Consider the following 13,130-nt stretch of genomic DNA (forward strand, 5'->3'; position numbering starts at 1 on the left):
GAGGAGGGAGAGAGACTCGGGCACTGCAGGTGGATCAAACAAACACGTGAATGAAGGCTGGAACATAACAGGGCTTAGGAAAAGGAGAGGAATTCAAGGTGGCCAAGCCTTTTAAGCCAGCCAACAATTTAGTTTTACTTTTTTTTTTAAATAATTTTTATTAAAGGTTTTCATAAAATATCAATAACAAAATAAGAAAAAAGAACCCAACAGGGTTAAGTACAAAACACAATCTAAAAAAGCAACCCCCCAAACCCCTCCCCCCCCCCCCCGTACCTAAATAATAAATTAACATTAACACCCGGACTTAACACAACAGGTGTATACACGCCCTCAGATCCTTCCAGTGTAAATAACATAAACAAAAATAAAGTAACCCCCTCCCCCCCCACCCACCGAGCTGCTGCTGCCATTGACCAATGTCTATCGTTCTGCCAGAAAGTCTAAGAACGGTTGCCACCGCCTAAAGAACCCTTGTACCGACCCTCTCAAGGCAAATTTCACCCTCTCCAATGTAATGAACCCTGCCATATCGCTGATCCAGGATTCCACGCTTGGGGGCCTCGCATCTTTCCACTGAAGGAGAATCCTTCGCCGGGCTGCCAGGGACGCAAAGGCCAGAATACCGGCCTCTTTCGCCTCCTGCACTCCCGACTCCTCTGCCACCCCAAATATTGCGAGCCCCCAGCCCGGTCTGACCCTGGATCCTACCACCCTCGACACCGTCCTTGCTACGCTTAGTTTTACTTTCTAATGGGCGCAAATGTACAAAGTAATAGAATTTGATATAGTAACCTTATGTTACGTATGTTAAGTTCAAGCCGTTACTTTGCAAAATAGAAGCAAGTTGAAGTTTTAAAAGTGAAATCAAAGTTTAGTCACCATTTGTTGGGTTTATGAGAGACAGGTTCACTTTCAGCTGTCCCTTCTCCCTGCCTGCAGGTTCAGGCCATGTGAGAACACAGGGGGCAATGATGTCAGCACTATGACAGCCATTCATATTGCAAGCCAAGTATAAACATATGGTGACTGAGCTCGCTTTATGGTGACTGAGCTCGCTCAACACAGGGAGCAATGACGTTTCCACAATGACAGACAAGGACATCATTATTGGTCCCTGTGAACACTGACTGGACCTGACATACAGCGTTGTTTTCCTATATCTCTCATTAGGACTATGTTTACCATATCAGGAGTGTTTCTGCTACCTCCCCAACAGAGTGTTCTTTCTTTGCTTCTGTGGGAACATAGCAGCAAAGCATCTCCACAACCTGAGCTATTCTTTGCAGCACAGTTGTACTGTACCTGGGAGTTTTAATGGGCATCTTAATAGAACCTAGACAAAAGTGCAGCTATAAATTGGAATTTTTTTTGCTTACATTTAAAACCACACCTACCAAGTATGTATCTAAACCAGATAGCTTACAGTTCACAGCTATTATTAGCTTACTAACTGTCCCTTTTGCTTTGTGGCAAGGTTAGGAATTGGCTGTGGTGGAAGGAAAACAGCCAAACAAAAATCTCTGTTCACCACAAAACATCAGACCCCACTTAGGTTTTGTATGAACTTGATAAAAACAATTTACAGCACACTCCGTTTTAATACTCATTGCATACCCAGTTACATCACTTTGGAAACCAGACACATGTGAAAACACAGTGCAAATTTCATTCTTTCCTTCATTAGCTTTCCAGTTTTAACCATGTCTCCAAAGGCCAAGTAAACCAAAGAGGTGAAAGAAGATTGGGATGCGTAATTTAGTATAACTGGGAAGTACACTGCATTAACACTCCATTTATATGGTGCCTTTATGTACAAAGATTACGCAGAACATACATCAATGAAACAGGCAATTCGGCACAACAGGTTTGAGCTCGTGTTTATGCTACTTCTGCCCTTCTTCACCTAACCTGATCAGCAAAACCTTCAACAATCAAAATTCTCTACCCAGAAAGAAGAGAGGTTGGAATCTGCTACCATATAGAGTGACTGAGGTGAACAGCATAGATATCTTTAAGGGGAATCTAGGTAAATACAAAAGGAGAAAGGAACAGGACGATACGCTGATAGAGTGAGATGCAGGATGGGAGGAGACTCTTGTTAAATCTAAACACTGGCACCGAGCAACTGGACAAAATGGCTAATTTCTGTGTTGTAAATTCTGTCACTCTATGTGATGTACCGAGACATTTCATAGATAAACTTAGAGAAAGTGGGTGCAGTGCCAGAGAGAGAGGTTAGATGAGGCAACTTAAAACTTTGATAAAATGTTAGGTTTTTTTTTTAAGATCATGAATGGCAAATAATTGGAATTCAAATGGTGAAATTAATTAATTAAATAAATAATATTTTATTGTCACAAGTAAGCTTATATTAACACTGCAATGAAGTTCCTGTGAAAATTCCCTAGTCGCCACATTCCGGCGCCTGTTCGGGTTCACAAAAGGAGAATTCAGAATTATGGTTGTGTATCCCTGCAGTCAAATTTCACTTGCTTTAATTGAAACTTCGAATGTTTTCTAAAATGTTTTTGGTGCATAAAGGGTTTCCTTTAAATTTGAAATAGGGATATAAAGTTGTTAAACTCAAGCAAAATAAATTGTTAGAAAATTGTTGGGTTTATGCAATTTAAACTAATTTGGCAGGGGAATGGGAACCGGATTTGTAGTCCAGCAACTAAGGTAGCCAATATTCAGGACGCCAAAGCATGTAATGAGGCAGTGGGGAAGGGAACACTGACAAAGGAGAGTATTTGCAGGCACGGAGATGGGTTGAAGTGTGTATACTTCAACGCAAGAAGCATCAGGAATAAGGTGGGTGAACTTGAGGCATGGATCGGTACTTGGGACTACGATGTGGTGGCCATCACGGAAACTTGGATAGAAGAGGGGCAGAAATGGTTGTTGGAGGTCCCTGGTTATAGATGTTTCAATAAGATTAGGGAGGGTGGTAAAAGAGGTGGGGGGGGGTGGCATTATTAATTAGAGATAGTATAACAGCTGCAGAAAGGCAGTTCGAGGAGTATCACCCTATTGAGGTAGTATGGGTTGAAGTCAGAAATAGGAAAGGAGCAGTCACCTTGTTAGGAGTTTTCTATAGGCCCCCCAATAGTAACAGAGATGTGGAGGAACAGATTGGGAAACAGATTTTGGAAAGGTGCAGAAGTCATAGGGTAGTAGTCATGGGCGACTTTAACTTCCCAAATATTGAGTGGAAACTCTTTAGATCAAATAGTTTGGATGGGGTGGTGTTTGTGCAGTGTGTCCAGGAAGCTTTTCTAACACAGTATGTAGATTGTCCGACCAGAGGAGGGGCAATATTGGATTTAGTACTGGGTAATGAACCAGGGCAAGTGATAGATTTGTTAGTGGGGGAGCATTTTGGAAATAGTGACCACAATTCTGTGACTTTCACTTTAGTAATGGAGAGGGATAGGTACGTGCAACAGGGCAAGGTTTACAATTGGGGGAAGGGTAAATACGATGTTGTCAGACAAGAATTGACGTGCATAAGTTGGGAACATAGGCTGGCAGGGAAGGACACAAGTGAAATGTGGAACTTGTTCAAGGAACAGGTGCTACGTGTCCTTGATGTGTATGTCCCTGTCAGGCAGGGAAGAGATGGTCGAGTGAGGGAACCATGGTTGACAAGAGAGGTTGAATGTCTTGTTAAGAGGAAAAAGGTGACTTATGTAAGGCTGAGGAAACAAGGTTCAGACAGGGCATTGGAGGGATACAAGATAGCCAGGAGGGAACTGAAGAAAGGGATTAGGAGAGCTAAGAGAGGGCATGAACAATCTTTGGCGGGTAGGATCAAGGAAAACCCCAAGGCCTTTTACACATATGTGAGAAATATGAGAATGACTAGAGCGAGTGTAGGTCCGATCAAGGACAGTAGCGGGAGATTGTGTATTGAGTCTGAAGAGATAGGAGAGGTCTTGAACGAGTACTTTTCTTCTGTATTTACAAATGAGAGGGGCGATATTGTTGGAGAGGACAGTGTGAAACAGATTGGTAAGCTCGAGGAAATACTTGTTATGAAGGAAGATGTGTTGGGCATTTTGAAAAACTTGAGGATAGACAAGTCCCCCGGGCCTGACGGGATATATCCAAGGATTCTATGGGAAGCAAGAGATGAAATTGCAGAGCCGTTGGCAATGATCTTTTCGTCCTCACTGTCAACAGGGGTGGTACCAGGGGATTGGAGAGTGGCGAATGTCGTGCCCCTGTTCAAAAAAGGAACTAGGGATAACCCTGGGAATTACAGGCCAGTTAGTCTTACTTCGGTGGTAGGCAAAGTAATGGAAAGGGTACTGAAGGATAGGATTTCTGAGCATCTGGAAAGACACTGCTTGATTAGGGATAGTCAGCACGGATTTGTGAGGGGTAGGTCTTGCCTTACAAATCTTATTGAATTCTTTGAGGAGGTGACCAAGCACGTGGATGAAGGTAAAGCAGTGGATGTAGTGTACATGGATTTTAGTAAGGCATTTGATAAAGTTCCCCATGGTAGGCTTCTGCAGAAAGTAAGGAGGCATGGGATAGTGGGAAATTTGGCCAGTTGGATAACGAACTGGCTAACCGATAGAAGTCAGAGAGTGGTGGTGGATGGCAAATATTCAGCCTGGATCCCAGTTACCAGTGGCGTACCGCAGGGATCAGTTCTGGGTCCTCTGCTGTTTGTGATTTTCATTAATGACTTGGATGAGGGAGTTGAAGGGTGGGTCAGTAAATTTGCAGACGATACGAAGATTGGTGGAGTTGTGGATCGTAAGGAGGGCTGTTGTCGGCTGCAAATAGACATAGATAGGATGCAGAGCTGGGCTGAGAAGTGGCAGATGGAGTTTAACCCTGAAAAGTGTGAGGTTGTCCATTTTGGAAGGACAAATATGAATGCGGAATATAGGGTTAACGGTAGAGTTCTTGGCAATGTGGAGGAGCAGAGAGATCTTGGGGTCTATGTTCATACATCTTTGAAAGTTGCCACTCAAGTGGATAGAGCTGTGAAGAAGGCCTATGGTGTGCTCGCGTTCATTAACAGAGGGATTGAATTTAAGAGCCGTGAGGTGATGATGCAGCTGTACAAAACTTTGGTAAGGCCACATTTGGAGTACTGTGTACAGTTCTGGTCGCCTCATTTTAGGAAGGATGTGGAAGCTCTGGAAAAGGTGCAAAGAAGATTTACCAGGATGTTGCCTGGGATGGAGAGTAGGTCTTACGAGGAAAGGTTGAGGGTGCTAGGCCTTTTCTCATTAGAGCGGAGAAGGATGAGGGGCGACTTGATAGAGGTTTATAAGATGATCAGGGGAATAGATAGAGTAGACAGTCATAGACTTTTTCCCCGGGTGGAACAAACCATTACAAGGGGACATAAATTTAAGGTGAAAGGTGGAAGATATAGGAGGGATATCAGAGGTAGGTTCTTTACCCAGAGAGTAGTGGGGGCATGGAATGCACTGCCTGTGGAAGTAGTTGAGTCGGAAACATTAGGGACCTTCAAGCAGCTATTGGATAGGTACATGGATGACGGTAAAATGATATAGTCTGGATTTATTTGTTCTTAAGGGCAGCACGGTAGCATTGTGGATAGCACAATTGCTTCACAGCTCCATGGTCCCAGGTTCGATTCCGGCTTGGGTCATTGTCTGTGCGGAGTCTGCACGTCCTCCCCGTGTCTGCGTGGGTTTCCTCCGGGTGCTCCGGTTTCCTCCCACAGTCCAAAGATGTGCGGGTTAGGTGAATTGGCCAATGATAAATTGCCCTTAATGTCCAAATTGCCCTTGGTGTTGGGTGGAGGTGTTGAGTTTGGGTATGGTGCTCTTTCCAAGAGCCGGTGCAGACTCAAAGGGCCGAATGGCCTCCTTCTGCACTGTAAATTCAATGATAATCTATGATTAATCTAGGACAAAGGTTCGGCACAACATCGTGGGCCAAAGGGCCTGTTCTGTGCTGTATTTTCTATGTTCTATGAAAGATCACAAAACACTCCTGAAGAATGCAATAGCCATTCATATTTTAACAAGATGAAAGATAGACAAATTTTAGCATTGTCAAAGGATTCCCTCAACTGGCTATGTTCAATATAGGGAAGTACAGAGCTCCTACAGCAGTCATGTGCATCATTATGAATTCTCTCTGCCTGGCTCCAGGCAGCCTGGCCAAACAATAATAAAGCACTTGGGGTGGAACTTCCCACACTCTCAACTTGTTTACTCTAAGTAAATAAATAGTAAGATAATATTTCCGACCCACTGAATTACTTTAAAAAATTCAGCCCGGGTCTCTTTAGACCCCAAACTGTCACTGTTACCAAAACAAAGGAGTGAAAATATCCACTCTCCCATCTTTGCCCCCCGCAAAAAAAAAAATCACAACGTTATTTGGCATGCAGGATAAGCAAGCCTGTTCCTATAATTTACTTTCAAACTACTTTTGTCTTAAAATAGTTTCAAATGAGAGCTGATTGTTTGTCACATACCAAATCTTGGGAACTTAAACACACGTTTTCTATTCAAATCGTATAATTTAACTATCAACCTACAGAGACTTCTACAGACAGAAGTTCTAATAATAGAATTTTTCTTAGACTTCCATTTTTTTTCCTGTGTACTTGAAAGTGTTTCCTGGCTGCTTCCTGCCACAGGGTGAATGAAAAGTTAAGTCCGAAACTAACTAACTGCAGTGATAAATTAAAGATAATGTCAAAAATCAAAATTGCCACGAACATTTTTGATGCTTGGTTTATCAGAAGACATTTAAAACATGCACTGCAAATAAAATGCAATACAAAAATCCAAGAATGCGTCTTTTCTTTAAATCTCACCTTGAAGGAACATGTCAGTAGTACAGTGAGTTAAAGGCTGGCCTCTCATCTCGGAAACATGATTTTGTTCCCTATTTAAAAAGATGGATAACCTCATCCTCCGTATACCAGCTATAAGGATCCTACACTTAATGATTTTAAGTAGTCTGAACCCCTGCCCAATTGACAAAACTGACTGGGAAGCACGACAGAATGGCTCACGTTGGAAATATAAATCCTGATACTTGGGACTCAGGAGCCAGAATCTTATTCTTCAACCAACCATGTTGAATGCTAAATGCTGACAGTCATCTCCAAAATGAGACAGATTCCATTTTCAAGCATGAACTTCTCAAAGTAGAAGATTAGGCTAGACAGACTAATGGCTTTCTCCCATCCTAAACAAGACTACATTACTATGGTAGACAAACAAAATCAACGTAATCCGGCGAGGTGACCCTTTTCTTAGCACCAGTAATCAAATTATATTTACATCACTTCATAATCACAAAAATGCAATCCATTCAGGCAGACATCGATCTGCATCTTGACAAACATTCTGAAAAGCAACACCTTGGATGCAGCGAGATACAACTTTAAAAATCAGTGCGCTATGAATCGTAGAGCATGGATTAAAAATTATATTTACATTTCGTACAGTGAAGACCTTAGATTTTACTTCAAGTCTGCGTGGCTTACAAGAGGGGAGTTATTTCTCACGCAGCTTTGCAGAGTTGGTTAAACTGGGGCTCTCACTCTCGGGCTGGATTCCCCGTGCGTCCCTTCACATTTGTATAAAGTGTGACACAAATGCACTGAGATTTAAACAACGTGAGAAGGGTTTAAACTTGACCCGTGGGACAGGCCACTCGGGCCGGGAGTTTGTTGCGGGGCAGGGGCAATACACAACTCAATCTGAACTCCTTTATTGAAGGCCTGCTGAGAAATCCGACTGGGTGTCTGCAAAAACCCGCACTCAGGCTGACACAACTTTGAAAGTCTCTTTCCCTGCGGCGGGGGAAAGTTATTGCCCGGCGACAAGAAGCGTGTTTCTTCCCGAGAGACGGACATACCTGAGGAGGGAATGGTCGGGCAGACTCTCGCCTCTCTCACACTTTCTCCAAGTCTCCCTTTCTTCTTCCTATCTGTGAGTGAGTGGTGGATGTGTTTTTTCTTTCAGTCGGCAAACACCAGCAGCTAAAAGGCAGCCCTGGCGTCCTGCTCGAGCCGCAGTTCCCTCGGTGCACGCCACCGCCAGCGGGTAGGAGGCGGCACAGGACAACGGCAACCAACACGACGCCGCCACTGACGACGGCGACCTGCCTCCCCGCCCTGTTGACGTTTCGCCCTCAACCAAGCTGGCTGAGGGGAGGCGGCCGCTCGACTTTGATTGACAGTCGTATTGACCACTGGCAGAGGGCCCCGGCCATCGTCTCCTTATAATTGGTGTACGGCGCAGCTGTCAACGCCCTCTTGGGGGAGGGCCCAGCCCCTGCATCAACCCCCTCGAACGCGCAAATTAACCCGCCCCTCGCGTTTCATTGACGGTCACGCTCACCAATGATAAGCGAATTCGGCGGCGGTGCACGCCCACTGACTCCCTCCTGTTGACCAATGCCGGTGGGGAAATCAACTGATCTTGATTTGTCAAAACCGAACCTGATGACAGGGCTCCAGAGTGAGTGACGGCACAGCGGACCAATCGGAGGGAGGGGAAGGAGCTCCGCCCCGCCCCCCCTGTGCCAGGCCGCAGAGAGCGCGAGCCAGCTGAGGGAGAAGCGGCAGTTAATCCCACGTGAGGACGTTTATTCAAACTGAAGTCCGTGCCTGTTGCTCGGTGTGTTTTCTCGGGGCAGCTTTTGCGCCGAGGTGACCCGGGCCAGCCCCGGTGTGAGCGCCTGAATAAATAAACTAGAAAGGTCCCGGGACAGAAACCCGCCGGGTGAGCGCACTGACTGACGGGGTTTGCTCCGGGCAGGCGACGCTCGCCCTGTGTCCGGCCGGTGGTCCAGGCGACGGACTGACCGCTCCTCAGGCGCCGGTTCGAGTCCATGCCCCGCCGGCCAAGCCGCCTCCAGAGGATGCCCTTTCCTTTCGGGGTTGTTTTTTTTTTTTGCATTCCGATGGGTTGATACTTCCCGATTTAAAAATAAATCTCATGCTTGGTTTCCAGTTGCTTTCATGCAACAAGCATTTCAGTGGGCTTAAATAGGGTGCTCTTTCCAAGGGGCCGGTGCAGAATCGATGGGCCGAATGGTCTTCTGCACTGTATTTCTATGAAAATGAGTCTGTCCGTCTGGCTGCTGTCATGTTGGCCGTCCAAAGGAGAGTATTTGTTTTCCGAGAGTGAGACGGTCTGTCTGTTTTACGCCAGACTTGGGAAGCCGTGCCAATGTGCGGAATGGCAGAAATGGGAAACCCATTTTAATTGGCACATGCCAACATTAAATAACATGTGGAGATGCTGGCATTGGACTGGGGTGAGCACAGAACAAACCTGTTGGACTTTAACCTGGTGTTGTAAGACTTCTTACTGTGGCCAACATTAAATAAAGCAGTGCAAAGCAGCAGCAAAGTGCCCGCAGGTGTGATTGATATTGCCAATTCAGCAGCAAACACTGACCCAAATTCCCCCCTTTTCAAACACCAGATCCTAGCTTGGGTGAGTGAGGGAGGCGATTCCACTCCTCTTTCTTGAAAGAACCGGCAAAGTTTACCTTCCCGTTACATTATCCAACCGATTCTTATTCTGTGCTCTATCCAGAAGTCCACTTCACATTCTTGGGCAGCACGGTTGCACAGTGGTTAGCACTATGGCTTCACAGCACCAGGGTCCCAGGTTCGATTCCGGGCTTGGGTCACTGTCTGTGCGGAGTCTGCACGTTCTCCCTGAGTCTGCTTGGGTTTCCTCCGGCTGCTCCAGTTTCCTCCCACAAGTCCCGAAAGACGTGCTGTTAGGTGAATTGGACATTCTGAATTCTCCCTCTGTGCATCCGAACAGGCGCCGGAATGTGGCGACTAGGGGCTTTTCACAGTAACTTCATTGCAGTGTTAATGTAAGCCTACTTGTGACAATAAAGATTATTATGATTGTGTGTGGAAAATGGTCTTCATCTTGCTTTTCACAAGGTTCCCCCCTTCGCATTGCCATGGTTTAATTTGATCTGAATTATCGTTTTTGTCTAGAATATTTTAAATATAACGATGATGTAATTTCTCAGTCACCTGCATTCAAGAAATCTCAGAAAATGTTGCTGGTCTGAAGACCTAAACTGGTACGCAGTAATCTTGCACAGGAGTCAGGGAAAGTCCCAGAGGATTGGAAAATCGCTGTTGTAACCCCCCTGTTCAAGAAGGGAACAAGAAAAAAGATGGAAAATTATAGGCCAATTAGCCTAACCTCGGTTGTTGGCAAGATTCTAGAATCCATTGTTAAGGATGAGGTTTCTAAATTCTTGGAAGTGCAGGGTCGGATTAGGACAAGTCAGCATGGATTTAGTAAGGGGAGGGCGTGCCTGACAAACCTGTTAGAGTTCTTTGAAGAGATAACAAATAGGTTAGACCAAGGAGAGCCAATGGATGTTATCTATCTTGACTTCCAAAAGGCCTTTGATAAGGTGCCTCACGGGAGACTGCTGAGTAATATAAGGGCCCATGGTATTCGAGGCAAGGTACTAACATGGATTGACGATTGGCTGTCAGGCAGAAGGCAGAGAGTTGGGATAAAAGGTTCTTTTTCGGAATGGCAACCGGTGACGAGTGGTGTCCCGCAGGGTTCAGTGTTGGGGCCACAGCTGTTCTCTTTATATATTAATGATCCAGATGACGGGACTGGGAGCATTCTGGCTAAGTTTGCCGATGATACAAAGATAGGTGGAGGGGCAGGTAGTATGGAGGAGGTGGGGAGGCTGCAGAAAGATTTATACAGTTTAGGAGACTGGTCCAAGAAATGGCTGATGAAATTCAACGTGGGCAAGTGTGAGGTCTTGCACTTTGGAAAAAAGAATAGAGGCATGGACTATTTTCTAAATGGTGACAAAATTCATAATGCTGAAGTGCAAAGGGACTTGGGAGTCCTAGTCCAAGATTCTCTCAAGGTAAACTTGCAGGTTGAGTCCGTAATTAAGAAAGCAAATGCAATGCTGTCATTTATCTCAAGAGGCTTGGAATATAAAAGCAGCGATGTACTTCTGAAGCTTTATAAAGCACTAGTTAGGCCCCATTTAGAATACTGTGAGCAATTTTGGGCCCCACACCTGAGGAAGGACATACTGGCACTGGAGCGGGTCCAGCGGAGATTCACATGGATGATCCCAGGAATAGTAGGCCTAACATACGATGAACGTCTGAGGATCCTGGGATTATATTCATTGGAGTTTAGGAGGTTGAGGGGAGATCTAATAGAAACTTACAAGATAATGAATGGCTTAGATAGGGTGGACGTAGGGAAGTTGTTTTCATTAGCAGGGGAGACTAGGACCCGGGGGCACAGCCTTAGAATAAAAGGGAGTCACTTTAGAACAGCGAACCCAAGCAGACTATCAATGAACCGGAACAGCAGACCTAGAGATCGGCGGTGCGGCAACCAAAGAGGAAAGAGTCGAATTGGACCCCTCCAGAAGGCCGCTGCCCTAGACTCGACATGTATGCTCAAGCCGTCAGGAGTCGCGTCAATGCCAGATTCATCAGTCGCATTCACAAGACAGCCCCGAACGTCACCCAAGCACAACGCAATGCCATCCACGCTCTCAAGACCAACCGCAGCATCGTCATCAAACCAGCAGAGAAAGGAGGGGCCACTGTCGTACTGAACAGAATGGACTACTGCAAAGAAGTATACCAACAACTGAACAACCAATAACACTACAGACAGTTACCCGCAGATACGACCAAGGAACACATCCGCCAACTTAACAGACTGATCAAGACCTTGGATCCAGATCTTCAGAGCACCCTACGTGCTCTCGTCCCACGTACTCCCCGCATTGGAGATCTCTACTGCCTACCAAAAATACATAAGGCCAACACACCAGGCCGCCCTATCGTTTCAGGCAATGGGACCTTGTGTGAGAACCTCTCTGGCTACATCGAGGGCATCTTGAAACCCATCGTACAAGGTACGCCCAGCTTCTGTCGCGACACGATGGACTTCCTACAGAAACTCAGCACCCATGGACCAGTTGAACCAGGAACATTCCTCGTCACAATGGACGTCTCGGCACTCTACACCAGCATCCCCCATGACGACGGCATTGCTGCAACAGCCTCAGTACTCAACACCGACAACTGCCAATCTCCACTCGCAATTCTGCAACTCATCCGCTTCATTCTGGATCACAACGTCTTCACCTTCGACAACAAGTTATTCATTCAGACGCACGGAACAGCCATGGGGACCACATTCGCACCCCAATACGCCAACATCTTCATGCACAAGTTTGAACAGGACCTACTCACCGCACAGGACCTTCAACCGACGTTATACACCAGATACATCGATGACATTTTTTTCCTTTGGATCCACGGCGAAGAATCACTGAAACGACTACACGATGACATTAATAAGTTCCATCCAACCATCAGACTCACCATGGACTACTCTCCAAAATCAGTTGCATTCTTGGACACACTCGTCTCCATCAAGGATGGTCACCTCAGCACTTCGCTTTACCGCAAACCCACGGATAACCTCATGATGCTCCACTTCTCCAGCTTCCACCCTAAACACATTAAAGAAGCCATCCCCTATGGACAAGCGCTCCATATACACAGGATCTGCTCAGACGAGGAGGAGCGTAACAGACATCTACAGACGTTGAAAGATGCCCTCATACGAACGGGATATGGCACTCGACTCATCGATCGACAGTTCCAATGTGCCACAGCGAAAAACCGCACCGGCCTCCTCAGAAGACAAACATGGGACACAACCGACAGAATACCCTTCGTCGTCCAGTACTTCCCCGGAGCGGAGAAACTACGTCATCTTCTTCACAGCCTTCAACACGTCATTGATGACGATGAACATCTTGCCAAGGTCATCCCCACACCCCCACTACTTGCCTTCAAACAACCGCGCAACCTCAAACCATTGTTTGCAGCAAACTACCCAGTCTTCAGAACAGTGACCACGACACCACACAACCCTGCCATGGCAATCTCTGCAAGACGTGCCAGATCATTGACAGGGATACCACTATTACACGCGAGAACACCACCCACCAGGTACACGGTACATACTTGTGCGACTCGGCCAACGTTGTCTACCTCATACGCTGCAGGAAAGGATGTCCCGAAGCATGGTACATTGGCGAGACCATGCAGACGC

General features: G+C 46.0%; 2 protein-coding genes across 6 annotated transcripts in view; one reads left to right on the forward strand and one right to left on the reverse strand.

Moving 5' to 3' along the window:
• disp1 (dispatched homolog 1 (Drosophila)) overlaps window positions 1-8,153 on the reverse strand; it is a 741,843-nt gene extending 733,690 nt beyond the window's left edge. For all 5 annotated transcript variants that reach the window (XM_072500251.1, XM_072500248.1, XM_072500250.1 and 2 more), the window contains exon 1: window positions 7,876-8,153. The gene's annotated coding sequence lies outside the window, so the exon portion shown is untranslated. The remainder of the gene's footprint in view (window positions 1-7,875) is intronic.
• A 400-nt stretch (window positions 8,154-8,553) lies between these two features.
• The window catches only part of LOC140411169 (probable tubulin polyglutamylase ttll-15), a 204,244-nt gene continuing 199,667 nt past the window's right edge, over window positions 8,554-13,130 (forward strand). The window contains exon 1 of the mRNA XM_072500259.1: window positions 8,554-8,639. The gene's annotated coding sequence lies outside the window, so the exon portion shown is untranslated. The remainder of the gene's footprint in view (window positions 8,640-13,130) is intronic.

Source organism: Scyliorhinus torazame, chromosome 4 (genome assembly GCF_047496885.1).
Source record: "Scyliorhinus torazame isolate Kashiwa2021f chromosome 4, sScyTor2.1, whole genome shotgun sequence".
Taxonomy (NCBI): domain Eukaryota; kingdom Metazoa; phylum Chordata; class Chondrichthyes; order Carcharhiniformes; family Scyliorhinidae; genus Scyliorhinus; species Scyliorhinus torazame.